At 38.1% G+C, this 26202-nt stretch overlaps 2 long non-coding RNA genes across 12 annotated transcripts in view; one reads left to right on the top strand and one right to left on the bottom strand.

Moving 5' to 3' along the window:
* LOC138683937 (uncharacterized) overlaps positions 1–9557 on the top strand; it is a 33727-nt gene extending 24170 nt beyond the window's left edge. The window contains exons 2-3 of the long non-coding RNA XR_011323434.1: positions 6325–6439; positions 9353–9557. This is a non-coding gene — a long non-coding RNA (uncharacterized lncRNA). The remainder of the gene's footprint in view (positions 1–6324; positions 6440–9352) is intronic.
* Positions 572–26202, bottom strand: part of LOC138683935 (uncharacterized) — a 130260-nt gene continuing 104629 nt past the window's right edge. For 4 of the 11 annotated variants that reach the window (XR_011323423.1, XR_011323424.1, XR_011323421.1 and 1 more), the window contains 2 exons: positions 4932–5963; positions 572–4604 (listed from right to left, as the gene is read on the bottom strand). This is a non-coding gene — a long non-coding RNA (uncharacterized lncRNA). The remainder of the gene's footprint in view (positions 4605–4931; positions 5964–26202) is intronic. The other 7 variants (XR_011323422.1, XR_011323425.1, XR_011323427.1 and 4 more) reach the window with 7 other exon arrangements.

Below are 26202 nucleotides of genomic sequence, written 5' to 3' on the forward strand. Positions count from 1 at the left end.
AGCTGGACCTGCAGCTAAACGCACCTTGCTCAGTACGCCAACCATTAATTCCACTCATTAATTTAGGTGTAAGAAAGCAAGGCTGTCAGGCCTGATACCCACTGAAAATCCACGCTGCTTCATTTCTCTCTGAAATGAATGCTGAGCAGAAATTAGCTCTGCCCTGGCTGCAAAGAAGCGATGCCAAATGCACCTTGTATTCCACCATTGCCACCAGGCAGATTTGAATACTGTTTCCAAAACAGTTGTGATACACAGAAATAAATTCACAGCTCTCAGAGCCGTTTACATGACAGTGATGAGCATGTTGTGGTCATATATTGTGTGCTTCCAAATGTTAAAAAAAACCCCTTTATTTAAAAGTAAGTAGTGCTGTGCTATTTTTAATTCTTCTATCGCTACAGGATGGTGCTGCACAGAACTTTAGACTTTACCCATAACCGTAATACCCAGATTAAAATAGATCAAGATCAAAAAGAGGAGCCTTTTCATCAGCTCAACTTCCTGAAAGCCCTAGAAATGGAATTTTAAAAGAATTTAAAGATTTTAAGTAGGACTTTAACCAAAGAGATAGTAGAAAATTGGGAAAAACATATGCATTACATAAACCAAAAGTTATGTTGTATTGGTGGAAAAAGTGTTCTGAATAGCCAGCAGGACATGGCATGAAAAATGATCAGGCGCTGTGTTACACACACACACACACACACACACACACACACAGAGCTAATCTCACAGCTTAGTTTTATAATCTTTGTTTAATGCAATTTCAACAAAGATTTTGCCTCCAGAAGATCTACAGGATTTCTGAAAAGCTAAACTCTATAATCATAAAATTAATGTAAAATAGCAATAAAAATACAAGTGACTTGAAACTGGTTTAAGGGTTTTTTTCATTGAATTTTACATTTTGTTTAATATAAAGCTAAAATTTTATTGCTGAGCATAAGAAACAGAAGGATAAAGGAGGAAGTTTTGAAAAACAGTAATTTTGTAGAGAAGATGAAGATAGATAGTTCTCTAAGAAACCTTTAAAGAATGAAATATACATAGCCACATTTCACAGAAACAAATTGGTTTTTAATTTTAAGTTATAATTTATAATTATTATAAAATAGGAAAATCATGCTTTAGGTACTGATCATAGCTTTTCTTGTTGATTTCCATTTCAAAATTCTCACTGCCTGTAAATCACCATGTTTCTGAAGTTTATATATGTTTAGAATGAAACCGTGTCCTTAACTTATTTGTCCATTAGGGCCCATGCTGAAAGCAAGCAAGCAAGAAAGTAAGCAAATAGGAATTTAACAGAAGAGCTGCATTTCCAGTACACGGTGCAATAGGTGAATAATGAAAGGGCCTAAGTAAAAGTTACTGTTAAATCCTAAGCAAGCAAATAAATAAAAATTTTGGTGCAGTGGTTGTACATGCATCTCAAGGGTATTTTGAACCTTTTTCATCTTCCATTTAGTTTAACTCTGTGTCAGCTCAGTAGACTTGCTCCTAGTTGAAGAACCCAGTCAAGTACTCAGACCTGCATGGGTTAATGCATATCTCTGAAGATGCACATAAATTAGCAGTCTCTGAGCACTCTCCAGGTTCTCCCTGCGTGGCTCTAACTTCAGGATTCAAGAACTGTACTCCAGGATGAAGAAACACACACCTTGCAATTTTGCATGCACGAGAAACAGTGCATGTGCTAAATGTGCCTTATTCGATTTGTTCAAAAGCTGGGGATGATCGATGAATCCTTGAAGAAAAATTAGAAGTAAACCGAGAATCAGATTTTTACTTATTTTACACTCTTGTGGTGCCTCCTCTCAAGGATTTTTTTTATGCTACGTGCTGTCCAAAAGCAGAACTCTCCCTGGCCCCAAAGCAGTGCAAACTGCACATCTCACTATACAGTTTGTCAATAATTAATGTCTTCAGAATATTCCGTGATGCAGATAAAGACCAAGTTTTCTTTTTGCTGTTAACATATTTTGTTTCCAAAAAATTAAGAACTGTAGATGTATTCCCAGTATTCAGTAATCCATCTTAAGTGCTTTTACGCAATGCAGCTAAGATACCTCATCTGTAAACCAAAGCAAAACAAAACAAACAAAACAAAACAAAGTTAGCATTAACTCTTCATTACAAGATAAATACCATAAAGCAAACCGCTTCTCTCCACAGAAATCAAACAAAATGATCCATGACTAAGGTGTTATCTTTCTGCACTGACTTTCCACTTCAGCTATTAAGAAAAGCAAAGAAAAAAGAATTGGTTTTAAGATGTGGAAAACATTTTCTGATGGTGGTGATAATCACATTAACATTTTCATAGGTATTCATTTATATAGATACTTAACAAAAAGATACACAAAAGAGGGTGGGAGTGAACTATGTTTTCATTCATGGTTTTTTAAAAAAGCAAAAAAAAAAAAAAGAGAATTCAGAATGCCAAACTTTGACCCTGGTGTCATCCATTAAATTCTCCAGTTAATTTTTTATTCAGAAATTAATTTCATTCAAATGTGTTTCAGCAATGGGAAATGTCTCCATGAAATTATATAGTAGCTTTTGAAGAACTAATAGCCTCTTTCACAGCGATGGTGGAACATCATGCAATTTTCAGCACGGATCAAGAATGTTGATTTGAGTTTTCTTAATGCCTCTTTAGCAAGAGGTAGCCAGTGGCCAGGAGTGCAGGCAGCACACCTCGTAGCCTTAAGGGGTTGTTTTTCTCTGGACGCTGCTCCAGGGAGCAGGGATACCTCAATATTAGTGGAACCTTCTTAATGACATATCTGGTATTGCCCACTGAAGGTTCGAGGGGATAATTGTGGTTCCCTGCAAGCCCAGTTAAAAACGGGTTCTTCTGGGAACTGCACTGAGACTACTTCCTAATACCCATCAATCCCACAGGAAAAGAAGGCAAGAGGAGCATTCCTCTAACACAGATAGTGAGAGTGAAATCAGTACCTGTTCTCTCTTGATCTTCCATCATTGCACACCACATTGATAGTCCCATAATTTACCTTTTCTAACTTCCTATTAAGATCTCGAAGCAAAGAGCTCCACTTCCTGACTAGCAGGATTTTAATGGAAAATGTTTTTCCTTCCCACCTTACACAGCTGCGATGTAGGTTTATCCCATCTTAAGCATCTGGCACTATTTTTCTCTAGCAGGGAAAGAAAATGAAGTGCACAACCCCAAAACTGGATGACTATTTCAGTAGCTTTACACAGCTCCAGTGAAGAGCAGACAACAGGTAGATGGTGTAGGATTTGTCTTGGTATCAGCCAGTCGGTCTCAATTAGGTGGCACATGTATTTCTTCTTTATAGATTGTTCCACTGCAAAACACGTCGTCCCTGGTTCCCCGTATCACAGGAGTATGGAAAGGCTGCACTGCTGCAAACAGTGCGAGGTGCCTGCAACCTACAAGCAACAGCACCGTTTTACACATTGTGGTGCTTTTTAAAAAAGACAGCCTCTGAATAGCGGGAAGTCACAGTTAAACATGTTACAGAGAGCTATCTTTTACTTGTCACATTACAACTGGTGGTTAGTTTTATTAAACTGTGATTGCAAACATCTGCCTATGGAAGCTCCATCTGAAATGCTTGTCTCATTTCATACACTGCATTGCTCCAGATATTCATCAGCTCCATTTGCAGCAGAAGTGACTTTTGGAAGGACTCATCTCCATAACTGTTCTTGATTTATTCAGGTTTCTGGCACAATTTATAATTTTTAAATTTTTACACTTGCAGTGTAAAAGCTTGAAAACAGAATTAAGCCAAAACTTTTAAGTTTATCTTGATGCCGGGAGTCACAAACTTTGTGTGATTTTCATCTGAAACAGCAAATCAATGAAGTTGGGTATCTGCAAATGTCAGTGAGTCCAGCCTAACCTCCTTGCTCATTACAGAACATAAAATCAGCTAAGGCCAGATCAGTTTTGTGTTTAATTCTATGGCAAACTGACAACAATTTTCCTTGGTTTTTCACTTTCTAACACCTGCCTTCTGTAAAATCACAGTTCCCATCCTTACGCAGTGTGTACTTACTTGCTAACATCATTTAAACCAGGCTATGGAAAGTAAGCATTTACTTCCCAGCAGTTGTTAAAATGCCATTACACATTTTATTTAAATTTATACATTAAATAAAGAGTAATTATGTTCATGTGAGACAATGATGATGATGATGATGGTGGTGATTAGATCAAGCAGCAGATGTGTGAACATAAATGCCTGCCACCTTATTTTAAACATCAGATGAGCTAAATGGAAGTTTAAGTATCTTTTGGGGATCATTTTGTTAACTCAATATAAATAATTCTTTAGATTTTATTCTCCATTTGAAGATACGGTAAATTATAGTCAACTGTTCTTCACAGTGTTGATATCATAGCAGCACTGACGTCATTACTTCAGAGGCAACTAACTGAGAAACGCATTAGGTAAGATGTCTTTTTAAATGCATAAGCAGGAGAACAGTTTAAAATTTGGTGCCTCTCACCAAACCTTGCAGGTACTTACCGTGCCTGTTCTCAACAGTCTCCTGCAACACAGCCAAGGGTCTCCTTCACATCTTTTAATACTTAAAGGGGCCTTATAAGAAAGTTTGGGACAGACTTTTTATTAGGGCCTGTAGTGATAGCACAAGGGGTAATGTTTTTAAATTAAAAGGAGGTAGATTCAGACTAGACATAAGGATGAATTTTTTGTACGATGAAGGTGGTGAAACACTGGAGCAGGTTACCCAGGGAGGTGGTCGATGCCCCATCCCTGGAAACATTCAAGGCCAGGTTGGATGGGCTCTGAGCAACCTCATCTAGTTGCAGATGTCCCTGCTCATTGCAGGCGGGTTGGACTAGATGACCTTTAAAGGTCCCTTCCAACCCAAACTATGATCTGTAGCCTTTTGGGCTTTCTCACCTTTGCCCATCTCATGAGATCTTCAGGGAAACATCTGCTGGACCGCTCATGACAAAAACCAGTGGTGGAGTCAGAAGTACCTCCCACCTGTTCTTTGCTATGTTTTCTTTGGTAGCTCAACGGGAGTATAGGAAACACAGGTTGACATTCCACCTTCACCTCACAGAGCTTTATCCCTTCCTGCAGCCTCTCAGGAGGTGGCCTAACCACCAGATGCCCCAGGGTGGGAGACCCCCTCAGTCCACAGTGTCTGTGTTCTGCATAAAATAGTTCAGATTTGCTGAGCCGGGAAGGGAGCGACCGTGGGTCAGGCAGTGGATGAGAAAGAGGGGAGGGCTTAGGCAATGAAATTACGTCACAGGTGAGGTCGTACCTCAGCTGCTGTGACTCCTTAGTGTGAAACACTCAAATGTGAGGAGGGGAGAGGAGGGAGGAGGTGGGTACCACAGGGGTCTCTCTGTGGTGCAGGAAGGCAATTTGCATTGCTCAGTGCCACCAGTTTTTTCTAGGCATGGCTGAAGGTCAGGCTTTGCATCCCGGGACCCAAAACCACTTTGGAGGTGTGGAGTGGTAGGATGGCTGCATCATGGTGCATGTTAGAGCAAGAGCTGGTACCTGTTGCTTCAATAAAAGAACACAAAGGAAATTGTAGAAAATGGCAGGAATGGGCTCCTGAACAGAGCGTGCAGGTCTTCGTTACCCTCTGTCCTCTGCCACGAACCTTCCTCAACAGTTTGGCTGCGATCATATGGAGAGAAAGCAGTGTTTCCACCCAGGCTGTGATGGATGGCCCTAGCTGGAAGAAGCTACACGAGCTATAATGTATTATAAAATCATTTTTAATTTATTAGAAGAAGAAAAGATCAAGGACTGTTTCCACTAACCTTAACCACTTTATTGGTATTAAATCATATTAAGTTGCTGATATTTTCTTGTATTTGGCATTTTCTTCTGGATGTTTATTCTGATTCACCTTGGCCTCCTGCCAAATGTGCATCAAGTGTCGAGAGTCAGTTCTAAACTCCATTTCCCCTATAAAAAATGAAGAGAGATAATTATATTTAAGAGCACTGTATAGAAAAAGAGTAGCTGTAATTTACTACTATAGGCAGGTATAGAGAAAAACAATAGCTTTAAACAGACATATCATGTGAGATGCTTGAATAGACCATGTATACATACTGCTTTCATACAGCTTGAAAAAACAGCCAGCGAGTGTGCAGGTTACCAAAGCATGAAGCGTCGTACAGTGAAGCATTTTAAATCTGACGCTGCAGAAGACAACGTGCCCAATATGGGACGTGAAGACAGCTCAGGGAGATCAGTACCCTGCAAGCTCTGAGTCTGAGAGACAAATTTTTATACATTTGCTTAGCCTAATATTTATTTTCAGACTAACGCAGATAACACGTTCATGTCACATAACTGTGAAGCCTTGTGTCAGAGGGAGGTAAATCAAGAAAAACTGCACTGAACTTAGACCAAGTCACAGCTGCAAGAAGAGCTGTGTGAGTGCTCTTATATATACCAATATCATTAATTACTTCACTGAGCTTCTTCTAGGGGCGATGTTGGGTCTTGCAGTCTGCAGGTGATGTATTGACGTTTTAGAAGTTAATCAGTGAGTTGAATATGTTCTGCAAGCTTTATAGTTCACTGTATTTTAGACTTACTACTGTAACATAGTACAACTTGGGCTAGTATTCAGAATATATTCAGAAAACATGCAGATAAAGCAATTAGCCACTTTAGAGTTCACTTATTGGTGACAGTGTCCACACTAATTAAACTGATTAAGAACACATGAGTCTCATAAGATGGCCAGGTCAGGACTAAATTTTTCTTATGAGTACAGTAAATAGGTCACACAATTAAACATCATAAATACTAATTGATTAATATGTTCTACAAATCCAATGGAAATGGGGAGAATGGGCTGATTTTAAAATTAGACTGGTTATGAATGGTCTGAGATGGTTTTAGCTGCCTAATTCTAGGCAACTACATTCAAACACTTTGTCCTATGACTTTTAAGAAATCATATTATGTGCAAATTAACTAAAATTTCCTATATCCTAATTGACTGAGTCACGTCCTTATCCTTTTGCAAGGAATCCTTCTGTAAATACAGTCAGCCAAATTAAAAATATAACAAAGCACTTAGAAATTTTTCCTATAACCGTTCCTACAAAATGTAACTTTAGTATAATAAAACTATCTGTTGAAAAAAGAAAAAAAATTGCTTGTGAAGTTCAAAATTGCTTTTCTTACTGAAATTCTGTGTATTCCATGACCAAAAAGAGAACATGAACACAAAGGAAATTTTGGGGAAAAAAATTGTAAGAAAAAACTTTCAATATAAACTAAAATTGCACATAGATTACTTTTAAGCACTGAGAAAAGGAAAAATAACATTTTACCAGCAGTGATCTGAATGTAAATTCAGATACATTGAGTCCTTATGAAACTTCTTGAAAGACAGAAAACTGGCTTTTGGGGTTTTTTTTTACGTGAAAGTTACTTGGATATCCTTTTTTATCAAATTTTGTAGGGTGTTATTTGCATTATACAGTGAAGCTGATCTTGGCTATGCATATTTGGGGTTTCTAAGACCATTACAAGATATTTAAAATGTGCCTCCAGTAAGTACTAACATCTTCTAAAGAAAAACCTTCAACTTTTACATAAATACGGGGAGAATTTGGCAATATCTTAAAGGTATAATGTCACCAGATGTAAGAACATAAGATTTCACCTCTTATGAACTTAGAGGTAGTGAAGGACTTGCAGTGTCTTTCACAATTGGAAAAGAAAAAAACTGGAGCAACCTAATGAACACATTTGTGAAGCAGATATCCTGCCCCGATCTGTTTTGAGTAGCACTGTTTACAGCTGTAATTAGCTCCTTCTTTTCTAAAACATGCTTAGTCAGTCAGAACAATTCATTGCTTTCCAGGTTTGTCTGTGATTATCCTCTGCAATAGTCAACCATGTAGCTATCAGATTAGCACGTGCAAAACATGTATGACACCCTTAACCTCAGTACCCTTACATCAAGGATGTACTTTGGACAAGCAAATCAGAATTTTTAATAGTGAAAAGAACCGCTTCAATCAACCTTTGGTTGTTTTTGGATGCCCTGGAAACCTCTTTCAGTCCCTGCAAGTCCATAGTCTGGCCCCTGCACATCAGCTGAAATGCGTTGACCTCTTCGTGGGTTCATCCCAATATCCACCCAAAATGTTTTTGGATGGTCATCTGAGCCAAATAGAATCTATAAATCTTTTTATGATTTACCTATTGCTAGCAGTCTAGTTTGTGCCCAGAGCTAGTAATGGCAACTCAATTTATGGTAGCATCTTGTGACTTATGTTTCCAGTCAATGATGTCAACAGCAGAGCAATGATCAACAAAATCATCTTTAGACTGCTTCCAGTTTTGAAAAGGGATCACTGACTCTGTCTAGCAGATTCAGTAACATCATCCCACAAACAAAATGTAAGCTGAAAATCACTGTTTTACATATTTCCTTGTTAATATGAGATTTTATACTTGTTCTAGATCTGCAACTGTATAATTGCAACCAACAAGCCAAGTTTTTAAATTCTTTGATGTTTTTGTGCCATGTAAATGCTACAGATGTGCATACAAACAGCATCTAAATACTACAGATGTGCATACTAACAACATCTGGACTCTGGTAAATAAATTTGTTTTGTTCTCTTGCTTTTTGAACACATAATACCAGCTGAGGTCTTTTAAAACATTTTATCTAATGGGATGTTATTAAACAAAATAATAAGCACCACTTACCAAAATTTTTGTTTATTAACTATATTTTTCAGTGAATAATGAAAGCTTACACTGAACTTTGCCAGTAGGATATATTTGAGTAAAACTTCCCTAAGTTGCTCTAATACAGTTGATAAGAGTGAGAAATTCCACTATTTACAAGATATTATTGCTCACACTGAGGAAACAAGCAGTAAAAATATTTTGATGAGGAGAGAACTGTGGACCATGGAAGTTCTTTCTATAATTATTATTTTCTGAACTTTGTTCACACCACTAATAGAAAATGAAGGTTTATCACCCACTTCTTTATCTTTGTTGCTCCCACTGCCCTACCTCACTTTTAGACAATACAATTTACAGCATTCTATGTACAAGTAGCTGAACTTTGCCCCATTCCTGCATTTGAATTGTAATCCCTAAAACTGCTCCATACTTAGGCATGCCTATCTGTGGAAATATGTTGCAAGTAAGGGTGTCAACTTACTTATTCTTTAAGGTATTTATTTGAATTTTAATGTAATCTCAATATGTTATTTCAATAAAGCATTCTCTCTCTCTCGTTTTTTTTTTTATGGGTACTCAAACAATGGAATTGCAATAGAATGGCTGCTGGACATTCGATGCAGGTCATGGAAACTGTTTTGAAGCCAGTGGCCCTGCATTGCTGGAGTGTTGTAGCTCCCTGAAAGGCAAAGTTGTCCAGCTTAGTCAAATCTGCCCAGGGCCATGCTGAGCACGTACCTTCCCTGGGCACTGCACAAGGACAGCACGATGCTGCAGACTGAGAGTAGCTGGTAAAGCAAAGACAGATAAAGGGAGATGTGGAAATTCAGGCTGGGGCTAAATTAAGTTTGAGGTTAACATGTCTCTCCCTGTAGTTAGTATCTGATGTGCATGGCTGTGATGTTCACAACTGCACTCTGAAACTGGATTTTGAACTCCACAATGCTTTCCTGCATGTGCAGTCTTACATGGAGAGAAGACGCAAAGAGGAACTGTGAGAAGATTGCTTTGTCATGAATGTCGATATGCCTGTTTTCAGGAATTTGGCTTCAAATTTCATATAAATTCCATAACATGTTATCTTGTCTTAAAATATGTTTCATTTTCAGAAAGCATTTTTGAGACATCTATTTTAAATTTTAGTTTGTAACATATTTCACTCCTCCCTTAATCTGCTGCCTGCTTTTTGATGGGTTTCCTGTCTGCATTTCAATCTACTGTTGAAATTGCATACTGTTGCGTACAAACTATCATTTACTGTCATTGTGCAAACACACTAAGGCTATCTGATTTCAGGTTGCATGAATATAGCTGATAAAATCAACCCTTCTTGCAGCTGAACTTGCTAAACAATTAAGAATTTTTAGACAAACATTGCTGAAAATAAAACAACATATATCTGCAGGGTGTGCAAAAGTATACTGGGCAATTCATAGATGCTGTAGAAGATTTTAAAATATCCCAGCTCAGCTACAAGAAAGAATCCATTCCACAAAATACTAATGCATTGGAACTGCACTCTCTATACCAAATAACGAAAAGCTACACGCACCTATTAAAGTGAAAACAAAACTGGGAAAGCACGATATCATCATAGCCACTTGTTGGGAAGTTGCTGCCAGTTTAGTTAACAGCCTCTGCCCCATTCAGCTGTCTTCCCTCCAACCTGACAGTAATCTTAAAAGCACGAGATCTGTACTCTTGTTTAACCAGAATCCCAAATCCGCTGGAGCCAAAAGACACATTTTCTCACGCTAGGTGGAAAAACACCTGGAAGCAAATCCTCCAAGGGTTCGTGATCACCCTGACCAACCTACTTCTGGCCATTTCTGAATGTTAAAAATGATGTCTGCATGCAGAGCAAGCAAATCCAAAATGACATTTGTGCTCGGAGGATTAATCTGCACTTTATGCAGTCTGAACAAACTCCAGTAAGGGACCTTACTGAAGTGGCAAGTAAGACAAATTATCCTTTTCCCTGGCTAGATCACTCACAGGTTGTAATATTGCTTACCTGCAACAGGTATAGCGTTATTTCCTGCAGTCCCCCAAAAAGACACACTCCTCTCTAACGGTAAAAATCAAATAAATCACTCAGAGCTTCTTCCTTCTGGCTAAATTCTGGTCAATCAGCATAAAGGAGGGAAATATCCCAACACTATTACCAGGCTGCTCTTACAGCCAGTCACACTGGATCATCAGAGGTCAGTTAGTGAAACTACTTGTCTGTGAAACTTATGTTATTGTATGAAATATTTACATGCTAATAATATTTACATGCTAATACCAGAGTGACCAGCATTGTCCAAAGGGCGTCCATCCCATTCCTATCTCCTTGTCTTATGGGGAAGACAGAGACATCTGTTTTGACCAGGCCTTTATTTTGTGGGTTTTTTATAGGCGTTTTCGCTGACATTTCTGTACAACAACAACGTAGAAATATTTTGTGATGATCTACAGTGGTGGTCTACAAAGCCTGACCTGAAAAAGGAGAAAGGTATTGTAAAAATGATTTTCTGCACCATTGTTTGGATGGAAATTTGGCACCAATATCAAAGCTGGAATCTTGAAAAATATTGTTTTTCTAACACTGAAGATGCCACGCAGTTAAGCTAGCCGCAGAATAACACTTATCCAGTCTGAGGGAGATCCATCTTCCCCTCCTTTCTCTGCTAAAAATGAAAATTATTGTCAGACTGGTGCCATTAGCACAAGGTTCCTCCTGACCTCATAGACTAAGTAAATGCTAACCCAGACAGCAATAAGAGCAATTATATCCCCCCCGCCAAATTCACAGCTTCATTTTTGTTTGTACATAGACACACACCTGAACAAGAGGTGTGTAAGCAATCCCCTCTTACCCTGAAGTATGATGATCAAAATCAGGCAACAGGAGACCAAGACCTGTGTGTCTCTTCTAGCCGAGGAACAGGTACCTGCAGAAGCAGCTGTTTAACAAGCAATTGTTGTTTTGTTTGTGCAGACATGACCAATTATAATGTGTTGAGAATGGGATAGAAAATGAGAAAAAAACCACAGAAATAATTTATTTCTTCCTATTATCCTTTTAAAAAAAAAATATTTTGCTGTTATTCTGAAAGCCAGTAAGAAGTTACTCCACCCATTTCAAGGGATGTTTTCTGTATAATTTCCAGACCTGCCACACTCTGATCCTTATTTTTTAATGTACAGTGATGGGCTGGTCTCAGCTAAGGCTTACTGATTGTTTCAGGACTTCATCTCCGATTTTAGTGAATCAACTGACAGATTCAAGTAATACATTTGATATTAAAACAGAAAACTTTCTTTCTCCTGCGATCAGAATATAGGTAACATTAGCCTTGTACTTTAGACATTAGCTTAAATACTAATGTGTCTGGAAAATGCAATATACTTGGAGGACATCTGGTGTATTAAATCAAAATCCTTTGTCATTTAAATCTATGAATGCTGAGAAACCTATGCTAGGATTTGGCTTACTGTGTTGTTTATTAAGATGTTAGGGGAAGATAAATATTGTGCTGGAGATTACTGCTAGCTAAGAAACTCTTCCTTTATTGCATAGATTTGTTTGCACAGAATTAATTTGATTTAACTTTTCAAGGTGCTTTTCTAAACCTTAAAAATGCACAACCTTTGTCAAGGCAATGGTAACATAATCAAGAGTAACAGTAAGAAAAACAATGGCTTATAAAGAATTGAATTTTCATTTTGTATCTAAATTCCACCACATACACATGATTTGCAACTCAATCATATCAGTCCAACATATCAACTGCACAGCAAACACAAATGCACCAAGAAAATGCATGGATTTGTAAATATAAATAGGCAATTACATTACTAATCCACTGGATCATGTAACATTCTTAATCAAAGCATTCGGCATGAGAACGAAAAATAGTAAAGAACCTGTAACACCTTTCAAGAAAAGAAAAAAATTATAGCATGAACCACTTTAATACCCTTTAAAATGGATATTCTTAGCAATTCAGGCTTGATGCTGTTGAATCACTTTCCTGTATTACAAACTCCAGGAGGAACTGCAAAGTTTTATCTTTCCTGGTATGTTCACCATTCAGTACTATTTACACTCAACAGAGGAACCTAACGAAAGCATTGAAATAGCACAAATATATTACCATGAACAACTATCATATGCTCCCATAAACTTTATGTTTTATCTTTTGAAAAGCTTCTGCTATTTAATAAGATTTAGCCTCTTACTTTTAATCTCATATTGCAGGAGCAAGAAAAGACCTAGTCCTGCTCTGGCATGTTGCAGTGTTGTCATGGATACACAAGGATGGTCCATCACTTCCACCAGTAAATAAACAAGATTCTCGAAGAGTGCTCGGTGGGATTTACTAGCTCTGTAGTATTGTTAGCTGCACAAGGCTTTAAATAAGCAAATGGTTTGTAGTTTTAGAATAATATCCAGGGTTGTGTGGGGACACACATATGTGATATATCTTACTTTAGAAAAACCAAAGAGTAAATGTTATGCTCTGTAATTTTACTCTCCTTGTTTTTTAATTAGTTTATCTTTGCCTCCTCTTTTTCAGAAGATGTTTGTAGATTGCATAAGGGATCAGTGGCTAATGTGGCAGGCAACTTGGGGTAGTCACCTACTAACTGCTTAAACAAATGAGCTACATCTTTACGTATATGAATAATAAAATGCCGCTTGTCCACTTTTTGGGGGAAAAGTCATTTTAACATGGCAGCACGGTGTTTGGTAGTATTCTTGTCATCTTTACTAAAACAAAGTCCTCTCTCAACCTAGAGACTACAAAGATGAAATTCAGTCTTGCCAGCATATCTGTCAACAGCTACAATAGACTTGACTTGATTCTAACAAATCAGCATCGTATGTTGATGAAGGGATGTAGATTAAGTGCCCTAAGCTTGTGTTTCAAGAGGGAAAAGCACAGATAGTTAAGAATACTATATTTAGCATAGCGTGTTAAGCTTCATCATAGTAAAAGTCTTAGATAGGGGCTCCAATTTATTAGAGAAATGAAAATAGAAATGTCAAATTAAATTGGGTAAAAAATCCAGGTCTAAAAGCTCTAAAACATCAAACCTTTAATACTTTGAAAGAATTTACTGAAAAATAACCATTTACAAAAGTAAGTACATCTTTCTCTTCTTGCTCAAAACACCCACACTGTATGATGACACATTCAGGCACAAACACATTATGTGTATGACTGGGATGTTCTGTTGGGTTTAATTGTTGGCACATCTTTGCTGATTAGCCTGAGTAAACCTAATTTAAAGCTACACAGAGCAAATAATTCATGATGTATAATTTATTTGATAAATTTAGCCATTTTTTCATCTCTTGTCATATCTGTGAGCAGATTGCAAGGTAGGTTTGGGGTTGGGTTTTTTTTTCCTACCCTATGCCTTCATTACCAATATTTAAAACCTGCATTGAAGGCATCAGTTGCCTTTGGTTGGAGAAGTCATAAGCTGCTGCACCTGTTCTTTTATTTTGGAGCTATGGCTGTCAAGTTTTGAATGATCACTCTGGCTTCTACACAACAGAGCATCTTCCTTCGAAGGTGGTTGATTTCATTGAGGGTTAGGGAATGACCCTCTACTATCTAGGCCAAAGCACCTTACCTTCAAGCACACATATGTTCCTGCTGAGCTCAGAAGTGTCCAACATCTGTCAAGAAAGCGCACCAAGAGTTTCTAACAAACAGACTTCTTTTCAGGATATGAAATTTGCTTTCCACAAATATCTTGCCATTGGCACTCAGCTGCTAAAATATTTACTGAAAGTGAGCACAGGGAGGACATGAGCCCAGTGAAAGCAGATTAATGTGGTGAATAGATGTTTGTGATTTGGGGTGTTTGCTTTTATTGGTTGCCCTTTGCTACTTAAGAGACAGCAACATCAAGCCTTGTGTGGTGCTTGTAACAACCATGTGAACTCCCAGGGCAAGAACATCTCTCCTCTGCTCGGAAAGCACACAGCACACTGGGATGCTCAAGGAAATAAATAATAAACTGTAACAATTAGTGCAATCTTTTCTCTCATTATTAATTCTTGAATGTGATGGAAGTCACATTGCAGTTACATCCGTAAGGATTACCGGTGCAAGTAAAGTCTACAGGATCACACCCAGCTGTTGTAGGTCATGTGGGGCTGAAAATACAAATATCTTTAGTTGCTAATCTGTATCTTTAAACACTTGAAGCCTCATTTAAAGTAAAATTTGAAAAAAAAATTGGCGAAGGCAGCCACAGTGTGCTTGCAGAAAACCAGCAGCAAATACTGATTTACTAATTTATTCCCAAATTAAAGCTGAAATAATTTTTTTTTTTTTTAAGGGAAAGAAAAGAATGGGAGAAAAAAGACCACTGTGGCTTCTAAAAGAGAATAAAGCATAAAGATATCCCTCAGAAATTAACCTTCTGTTTAGATCACCACTTTGCAGGCCTAAATACAGGTAAGATTTCCATCCTTTGTGAAATAACACTACTGTCAGTGAGCAGGCACGGTTCCTCCTTCCTCAGACAACAAGTATGGTCTGAAAAGCTGCTGTTTAAACTACACATCCAGTGCCGAGAGAGTTAATTTAAATTTGATAACAAATGGCTCTGCTTTTGAAATGAATGTAGCCTGGCAACTTCAACTGAGAACCCTTCTTAGGGCCTCAATTATGTATGCAGCTTCTTTGAGAAATAGTTTCACACATCTGACCCAAGGCCCACAGTGCTGTTGCCGTGAAATAAAACTGTACGTAGGCAATGGTTCATTTCTGTACAACCTCCGCATTTCTGTACTCCCCCCACCCAGGGTGCACATGTAAAAAACACACAAAATCGCTTATTCCAGACCGGTTTCTTGCATTACTTGCATCATCTCATCCACTACCATCTGAATACAAATTCAACACGTATGATCTTTGTTCCAGCATTTAATCTGCACATGCATTTTTTTTTTATTTTAGGAATTTCCAGCCACTCTGCTGGGCTGTCCTCATCAAAGTCATTGTGTGAAACCAGAGAGACAGACAACGGGTTAAACACCCACACCATTTCATTTTTAATTTTTTTTCTCCCCCCGCCGCCCCCCAAAATGGCTGCTTTGTCTGTGTGCATACGCCAATAGCAAATGTCCTTCTGTTATTGTACAACCAATTTGATGTGTCAAGTATTCATATGTTAATGGTGGTACAGTTTCTCACTTTTTCACAGATAAATTGTAAAGATTGTTACAGACAGTGAAACACAAGAATAAACAGCTTTTATTTCAGATGTGATAAATTACTTTCCATTCAAAAAACATGCAATACATGCTACTGACCATTATTGTTTCTATTCATTGCAAGTTTGCCTTCTGTTTTTCTTTCTTAGAATGGTTAGAAAATATTTAGCAGATATAGCCAGAGTTGATGCAAATAATTTAATTTCCTTAATATGCTTTGCACTTTCATGATGTGAAGTTAATTTTTGCTCAGTTTTCACCAGCAATGAAAGTTTTGCAATGGGCACAGACATTGTTCTCCCCTACAGAGCATTCATAATTTTTAAAGCTTACAATAGGTGTGATTTGAAGACTAGGATATTTCGTCTTATGTGTTAACAAAATATGCCATAATATGCATGCCCAGAATCCATTACTTTCAGGAATAAAGCTAAATACAGCATAAAGCAGAAGCAGAAGAAAATAATAGCCAGCAGCTTTCTGTCCTTTTGCGAGATCAACATTTATTCAAAACCCAAGAAGACTAGGAGTTAAGAATGTTCATTTGTATTTTGTACCTGAAGTAAAAGAGGACTGTTTTCAGAGCCCATATTTTATAAATGTGAAATAAGTATTTGGCACAGGTAAAATGAACTTGCTTATTAAGCAAAGAGGGTTTTTTACAAACATAAAAATGGGCTTGCATTTCTACTAATTGAAAATTTGTGGGTTTATGTAACGTAGTCAAGGATTATATCTGTGTCCTCGATTTGGACATCAAAACAGATTTATATAATTATGTTGTTCCACAGTCAATCCATAAATGTAAGGAAATTCTGAGTTAAACCCATCCAGATGGACACCGTTAATTTAATTAACCACTGGCAGATATCTGTGCCACCTCACTGAAGTCCATTTTCAGCCACTGCACCCTGCCTCAGCCCAGGAAAGAGAATGAGGTCCACTACAAATAAAGGCCATACCTGGGAGCTGTGTATGTTAGGGCTTTGCCTTGCCTTTGTGGAGGTAGAAGGTAAAACATCAATGGCAGCTTAACGCATGCAACACCAAGTCACTGCAGACATACAGCAAGAAATTTGGCAGTGCAAAAAGACAGACCCTCACTGGGGCATCAGCTCATGTATAACATGTCATCCTGTATATTTATGATGTACATTTAACCAGAAGAGTAACTCTACATTGGATGATTTCTTTGAATTACAGAACAGTGTGAAATCCTACTGATACGTAATATGTACAAGCAACTGTTTGGTGGGGTTGGGGCAGTGAAGCTTGATTTATAACGTACCTAAGCTTTCTTATTTTACATGTGCCTCATTAAGGTTGCACTGATCTTGGGGATCTCTTACTTCACGGGGGAAGTTAGAGGTTAGGGGAGGAGTTGATTGCTGTGGTACTTGAAGAGGGATGTTGCATGTCATACTTCAAGCAAAGCATTAAATCCATAGTCACGAAAACTGCAAAAGTTACAAGAGAAATGGGGAGGAAAGCCTTTGCTGACCAGCTGGCATGTGAGCCACCACTCTTCCACTTCATAACGAAGTGAGCATCATCCTCACAAACATCAGTGCCCAGTTAGCATCCTTGACAATAAAATGTATGTTTCTGGAGAGGTGCACCCACAGGCACATTCAGCTCTCTGAAAGCGCATACTCTTAGAGCTGGTTTTCCTGCTCTGTGTGCCCACACTGTGCATTTTCTAAATGTTGCTGGTGTTGCTGATGTCCTCCAGGTGTTGTCTAGAGGAGTCAGTTTTGGCAACTTCCTTTTACAAAGCAATTGTGCTGATGCACTAGGATGTCAAACTGAAAAATGAATTAACCAGACTGCTCATAATCTCCTCTGAGAATTTCTACAGGTGTCTGAAACAACGATGGTCGGAGCACAAAAGAAATGCCACAATGTCAGGGCCCCACTTTCTCTGAGAGGAAGAGGGGGGAAACTGAAAAGAAAAGGACATTTGCAATTTTGGTGCCTGACCACATTCTGCAGTAACGGTCACAGAGCCAATCTACCCTGCCCTCGGAGGGCTGATGACTCATTATTCATCCCATGCGCTTGCAGGCAAGTGTATAGTTGCTTATTAAAGAGTCTGGTTCTGCAAACAATTCTGCACTTGCCTGACTTTAAGTACGCAAGTAATCCTATTGGGGTGAACTGTCAGCAACTAATTCTGGGAGCAATGACATTGCCAACATCTCAAGACTAATATGAGAACAAGAATCAAAATCCTAATGCCTTGAAGGCTGGTGAAAACCAGTTTTCACCATATTTTTATCTGGTTTGCTCTCAGAAGTTTTCTTTCACAACTTTATTTTTTTATGTAGCTGTTTTTGCAGTAACAGTGGGGGAAAAACACAAAAACATATGAAAAAGAAGAAAATGTGAAAATGTTCAAAGAAAACACTTTTTCAAATAAAAAGAAAATACACAGAATACAGAACAATCAAAGGCTTTTTCCTCAAGTGCAGCACACAGAAATTAAAATAAAATAATGAAATTTACACTAACCATGACAATTTTCATCTAAACCATGAGAAAAAGTGTAATTTCTTTTTAATAAGATACCTTCTTCCAGACCTCAGCCAAAAAAATAATGCTCGCAAAGGCAAATAAATGTGCATAGTAAAAGTTGATGATTCCTTTAAATAGCAGATACAACTACTTAGAACATACTTTTGCAAATGCCAAAATCTGCAGTGCTGTGTTGCAGCTATGTACAATGAGTTTCTATTTTTAGAGTAGTTACAGAATGATCAGGACAATATGCACCTAAGTTCTTCTAAAATGAGCAAAGAACTGGATGATACTTTAGTTCTAAGCAAGTTGGAGGAAGTTTGGGGGTTTCTGCATCCCTGTTAGGAAGTGAGGAAAACTGCAGTAGGGATAATATGAGTGTGGACCCTCACCCACACCCCAGAGAAGGTGCTCCAAGGAAGAAGAGGAGTAAAACTATGATGTACTCCACTGTGATTCAACGTCCACTCCACAGCTTTGGGGTAACTTCCCACAAAGGCCCCGGTGAAGATTTTTATCCATGCCCCACTCTTGAAGCTACAGGAGAAGGGCACTCAGATTCATAATTATTGTAATTTTAAAATTATAATCTCCACAGAGTTGTTTTCAGGATATGTTGAATTAAAGTTTACTTAGAAATGTTTAAGCTGATAGACAGTGGATGCTAATTAGACAAAAGGTGACAAGCAGGTCAAGGAGAAGAAGATGTACACAAGGTTACAATTAGTGTACTTTACATCTTTGTGAAATTTTCATCTAAAGCCTGACCGCAGGTGTTTTACAAGCAGCCATTTTTTTTTAAAGATTAAATGCCATAGTCAGTTAAGTTTTTCACAAATTATAGAAAATGACGGGCTCGTATCTCTGAGTAATTCCTTCCGCCCACCCCTCTGAGGGTGCAGAAAACTCCATCTGCAATAGGTGAAGGTGCTAAGACTCCACAGAAATGGCATATTTGGAGAACCGAGAGAAGCAGCGCAAGAGACTCAAGTGCCAGTGTGGTCCTCCTCCAGGGATTATGGAGGCGGCACCACACCATAAAATGGCAGGGCATCTTATGTGACAAAAATGCACCTGGTCAGCTATCTCCTCATCTCACCCCAGTCCTGAAGCCATATCACTTTAGGGCCTTGAGTGAATAGGGAGAGTTTTTGTGGCCCCAAATCTTACTTCCTTTCTCCACAGGATAACCCATTTGCCTGGGCTGTGCCTCTTAATCAGGATTTGGCCCTTTAAATTTCAGGCACAACATAAAATTCAAAAAGTATATTAATGTTGCAATTGCAATTGCGGTTGCAACTGCAATTGCTATTACGATTACGATTATGATTCCGATTATTGACCCATAAATTCCCAAAGCTTAAGGCTGATGTGACTCATCAGATCACACCAGTCCAACCTTCCGAGAATCGCAGGCGACTGCATTTCATGTTCTCTCCTCCGCCGAGCTGAAGGACCTCTGCTGTTTGACTAAACTGTTACTCGTGTTTAGCTAAAGCACATCTTCCAGAAGACGCCCAGTCTTCATCTGAGAGATGGAGATCCTGCAGCCTGGCTCGGCAGTTTGTCAGATGATCAGTTAGCCTCCCTAGCAAAAGATGGTGTCTAATTTCTCATTGGAATCTGTTAGGCTTCAGTTTCCAGCCACTAGTTCACCCTGTTCCTTTCTCTGCTGGATTAAGGAGCCCTCGAGCTGCCAGTCTGTTTTCCCTGTGCAGGTACGTACAGACTGTAATCAAGTCCCCGCTCAATCTGCCTTTTGATGAACTGAATAGATGCAGTCTTTAAGCCTCCCACTGTAAAGCATTATCTTCAGTACAAGAATCATTTTGAGGAGTCTTTTCTACCCCCTTTCTAACTTTTCTTTAAAAGAACCCCATAACTGAACTATTTTAATGATGGTTTTACCATTGCAGAGGGCAAAGACAAACCCTATACGGTGCTGTACCTGCCATACCCTTTTCTGGCTGCAGCAATGCTGGAGTTTAGTGTGACACTGAGATCTTTTTCTCAGTCACTACTGGCTAAGATGCAGTCCCATATTTTGCAGGCACTGCTTGCCTTCTACATGCAACTTTCATTCATCTGTATTAAGACGTCAGAACAGACTCCACTTATTAAGTGAAGCAGACCACTTTATTTGATTGTCCTCATCAGTGTTTATTACGTCACCAGCGATTTTAGAGTTACAATCAAATCATCAATGAAAATGTTGACAAGCACTAGCAGTGCTCCTCTTCCCTGCAGGTCCCAGCAGAAAATCCCTATATTCACATTTCTATTTTTAGAATCACCCATTAGCCAATTCTGAGCCCATTTACCATTTATTCATTTGGGGTTGATGCGGGGGAGAATAGCTTTTGTTTTACACAGTGTAATAGTAGTAGTTCTAATCAGAAGTTGGGTCTGTTTGACAAAATTAATTTCCCTTAATCATGTGTGAGCTGTCCTTTAATTCCCTATCAACTGATTCGCAAAGCAGCTCTTTTTCTCACTGGCTCAAGTTACTTGGGTAGGACTACTTGCCCTTTCTGAATATTGGCACAGCAACATTCTCCCAGTGTTCTGGCATTTCCCTGCTATTTCAAGGTTTATTAAAAATTACCATCAGTGAATGAGTGCTATCCCCAGCCAAGTCTTTTAGGACTCTCGGGTAAAAGTTATTCAGACGTACTGGCAGATGTTGTTTAACATCTATGAATTGACTGGAAAGTACTTATTAAATTCATTAAAATTTCCGAATGGAGAGCAGAAATAATTTTCATCGTTTCTGAGTTGCCTGTCTACTAATAGGCTTAACACAACTATTTTCTAATAGAATCCTAATGTTTGTAGGATCTGTTTTGTTCTCAGTGGTGGGGTGTTTTTTTTCATTTCTAGATCTGTCTCCATCTTTTTCAAGTCCTTGTATCTGTTTCTTTATTTCTGTTAAGATACCATGAATCTCTTTCTTTTCAGTTACGTACACAAAAATTCTCTTTCATACTTATTGCGATCCATTTTCTTTGTTACCCCACTGTAATGGTTTTTTATTATTATTATTTTAAATTTCTGTATGCTGCCTTCATTTCTCTGCTTGGCAGCCAAAAATAGAGTTGCTTGTTTTTCTTGTGTAATCACGGGTTTTGGCTGTCTTATAAATTCATCTCATAGACTCCTTAATTGTCATCCACACCTTTAATTCTAAACATTCCTCTTCAACATATCCTTACATTTTCTCTGCCCATGAGGCTTCCAATTTGAAAGCGTGACATATATGCCATATTACTACTTGAACATTTCCTCCTTCTACTCACACTGAATGCAATCAAGTCAAAATCACTGATCCTTGGGCAGCAACCAACTTGCAATGATTAAATCTTTCTTTTGTCCATCACACTGAGATCTAAAGTAGGGTTATTTATTATTAGACACTCTATCTTTGGAGACAGGGATTGATCATCTCTAATTTTTAGCAGAACTGTCGATATGCTGGTAAGGCATCTACTTTGTCTGGCCCACAGCAAGTCGTAAGGCATCTACATATTTTTTAGTCTGTTTTTCTATTTTTCACCTTTACAAGTCAAGTTACAAATGGATTTTTAAACTGTTGATGGAAGTTTTAATTTTGTTAAGACATAAGCATTAACAGTAATGCTTACAGTAAAAGCAATAGCTAGTGATAGAAATGCCATGGATAATAATTGTTTTCTGGAGCTGGTCAGGAATCAGCTCTAATTGTTAGGTAACAATTAAATAAAGTAGAACATGCAAGGAAAATTTTAGTTAAAACTTCTAATATCTGTTATATAACACCATGTAATTCTATAAATTCAATTTTTCCATTTCATTATGCAAGATGGAATTAATAACTTCAGTTTTTCTTAATTTTTTTCCCTTGTAATTTCATGTTATCTATTTAAACACAATTACACCCTGTCCAGAGTTCTGAGCTTTCAGTTCAGGGCTTTCAAATTCCTACTTCATGCAATTAGTACCTTATCTGAAATTATGCAAGTCAGCCACCTGAGTTTGCACTTTATTTGCAAATACAGTAGTTAATGTCTCTCTCAAATCTTGTTTATCACTTAACATTCAAGCATCTTTTTTGTTTGCTGTTGCGATTGCCTTTCAAAAGAGATAGTTTAATATACTATCTTAAACCTGAAACCGGCTATGAGGTTACTTCAGGATCAATCCCATATGTGTCAGGTCAGTGAGATATTTGATCTTCCGTAATTTACTAATGTATATGAAAACCAGGCAATGTGATCTGTGTTAATATAGCAATACTCTGTCCTCAGCAACAATGATTTCATTGTAAGTAAGGTCTTAATTAAAAGCAGGTAAGTTGAGAGCAAAGTGTACTGAGAAACTGTTAACATTCTGCAGCCATCAGGCCTTTCTTCTTGCTTCAAAAAAGTGCAGGTTCTAGGTGTTAATTACAAAACATGAGAAACTTACAGCAAGTTAACTTGGAGGTAAGAGTTCCCACTCACTGCAAAATACAAAAAAGGAAAAAAGACAAGAGAGAGAGACACAGGTGTTGATGACCTTAGAGATTCCTTCAGCTGAATAGAAGTTTATAACTCAAACAACTCATGAAAAAAACAAAGTTTTCAGCTGAGTTCAGAGACAGTGTGAATGCCACATGTGACAGAAGAAATAAAAGAAAGGATGTTAGAGTGGGAAATGAGAAATGCTGAACCTCCGGGTCTCCCCTGGAGAAATCATTCTCCTTGAAATGTGACCACTGTTGCCATCTCCCCCACTGCCCTGTAGCATCTAAAGATGCTACCTGAATGATAGCTAAGCCCTCTTAGATTACTTGTATTTCCCTTTAATTTTGTAAGCTAAGATCTTTGCCATACTTTCAAATTAAAAAAAAAAAACCAAAACAAATTGTATTGTATTCATGAAGGTCAAATATAAAAAGGTCAGACTCATGATTCTAGACTCCTAATATTGCCTTTTCTTTGATAAACTCTCCTTGTCAGTATTTCACTAGCAGAATATAAAATCATCCCTGTAATGTTTATAAATTACTGGCAAAATGAGTAGCTTGGTGTCCCCTAGTGAAAATATAAACAATCTTAAGTCACTTCCCTCCATTTCTTCTCAGGATTATTCACAGTTTGACTTTAAGCACTTAATTTAGATGCTTTGAACCAACCCCAAAGACCATTAACTCTTTGCACTGACTACAGAACCAAGACATTGTGGTGGTTGATGTGTTGATTCACATCTGAACCTAATGCTCCATGCCACCTTTTCTCCGGCATCCACCAACAAACTTCTTCCTCTTTTTTTTCACAATACCTGGATTCCTCTCAGAGTCTTACTGTTTTGTGTGTGCATATGTGTGCTGCTTGGTTTGAGTATATGTGACTCAGTTGTCATTATTAGCTCCTGATTTTATTGTAATTGTTGCACTTTGGGGATGTGGGGAGGGAGGAATTCTTCATGTACCAGAAAAAAAAAACCAAACCTGGATCTAGTCAGAATATTCTAATTGAGTTCAACCCTGTTATTATAATGCTGGGGGACTGAGGCTGATGACTGTTTGGCTGTTGTCTGAGCATTGAAGCAACTGACAGGAGCAACCAAATTTTTCCTGTGCCATCTGCTTTCAGATAAGCATGGCACCCAGGACACTTGGCACCTGTCTGAGATACAGACCTCAGGACCCTGACCCTAAGGGGTACATCTAGCCCACTACAACACTTCAGGTCAATTTTGGACCAATCCCATGTCCCTACCACAGCACACATAGTGGGTTTTGACTCTAAAGTGGTCTTCTGAAACTTGGCTCCAATGGAAGGGCTTGTGGTATGCAACTGCCATAGCCCACCATGAAGATGTTTCCTCCTAGGGAACAGTTTGGTGGGACTCAAAATCCCCTCACAGACCTGAGATGGCCTAGAGGAAGAGAACAGCACAGGAAGATAATGAGAGCTTTATTTTCTTTTTGCACTTGTGCTGCAGCTATGGGAATAAAGATAGTACAACTCAGCAAGGACTGGGGCTGACTATCAGCTCCTGCTTGGCAACTGCTCTTACTATAAGTAGTGATTGATTGCTTTTCAACCAATTATTAGAGTCTTGTTATTGGAGATGAGCTAATAAAAATGTAGATGTAGCATATTCATGAGGGAAAGTTAAGATTCCTTTTTTTAGTTACTATAGGTGAAATAGGATTGTATTTTTGAGTGTGCTTAGTTTAGTTCACTGATTACACTTATAAGGTGCTTTACTGTGTTTCCATAAAATTGGTTATTTTTCCTCAAAACCAAAACCAGCCTCTCCCTTGATGATTTCTAGGTTTATCTTCTTTTGCTTAGCAGCTGTTACTGCTGTTGGTGTACACGTGTGTCCTAGGAGGAGACTGTTACAGATCATCCTCAAATAAATGGAACATGCGTCCACGCAAGATGCATCTTACAGCAGCAGATGTATCTGCTAGGTCACTGCCTACCAAAGTCCTTATTTATTTGTATCCACTCGATACAGATAACATTTTTGTACAAGATTTCTCAATACTTGCTATTTATTATATGAAAAGCTTTTGGCAAACGCATCTATGCTGTCACATCATCAAGTAATTCTTCCCTCAGCCAAAAACAATTATGATATTCCCATGTCACGTAGCTGAGGGTATCATCCTGGGAGGAAGCACACAGACACTGCAATGTGTAATTAATACTGTTGACATGAAAAAGGCCATAATTAAGCAATAAAGTCAGCATTCCATTAAAGTCATTGTAGAACCTCACTCCTTTTATAGTGGTGTTTGTTGTGACAGTTTCAGTATAGAAAATATATTCAACATAACATCAGTACGTCATTTTATATGGTAAAGACTAATTTTGAGGAAGAAAACCAAAACTTTTTTTTTCCAAGTCTTCTTGTTCTGGAGCTTAGTTTACAATATTTGCTGCATTCTATTCATACCTGAATTTTATTATTTCTGTTTAAGAAATAGTATAGATCCACTCCTCTGTTCTTGTTCATGGGTGGCAATGGAAAGGCAAAAGGGTGGATTATACATCACTAAGCCATTACAATACACATCTCTTTTTCCATTGCTTGCATGTGGATTCTTTAGCAAACTGCAGTGTGAACTAAACTTCATAAGCCCAGCTGTCCCAGTTAAAGACACTGGGATGCAAGAGGGTGGTTTAAATCTAGCCTAATCTAAGCTAAAGCATCCTACATAGCTTCATTTGGTCCCTACCTGCAGAAAGCCTGGATGCTTGCCAGCAGAGCCAACGTATAACAAGCTGCAAAAAAAGGTTGTAAGAATGGTTAGTATAATGTAATCTTTGAGTGTGACACTGTATCTATGGGTATTAAAATATTTATGAAGTGGAGGTCATTGTTTATCTACCTATAATGTTTATCTACCTATAATTTTCTGACTCAAATGGGAGTGCTGTAGAGGAAGGGGAAGGAAGGAAAGAATGGAAAATAATGTAGTTTTGCTCTATTTGTCTTGATCTGCTCTTATTTTTTTCCCATATGTACAGCATGTACATTTTTCTCATTATAGAATATACAACTCAGTTGCAAATTCAGAATGGAAAAATTATTTCTTATTTACATTTAATTGCATTTCTTAGTTCCCATATAATGACATATAACGTAACAGTTCTGCAGCTGAGACCAAAACATGCAGGAACTGTGGAGGGACCAGAAAGGTAGACGGAAAAAATGCTTTCCAGCAACAACTCCGTGTCACATCTTGCCCCCTCA

Source organism: Haliaeetus albicilla, chromosome Z (assembly GCF_947461875.1).
Source record: "Haliaeetus albicilla chromosome Z, bHalAlb1.1, whole genome shotgun sequence".
NCBI lineage: Eukaryota > Metazoa > Chordata > Aves > Accipitriformes > Accipitridae > Haliaeetus > Haliaeetus albicilla.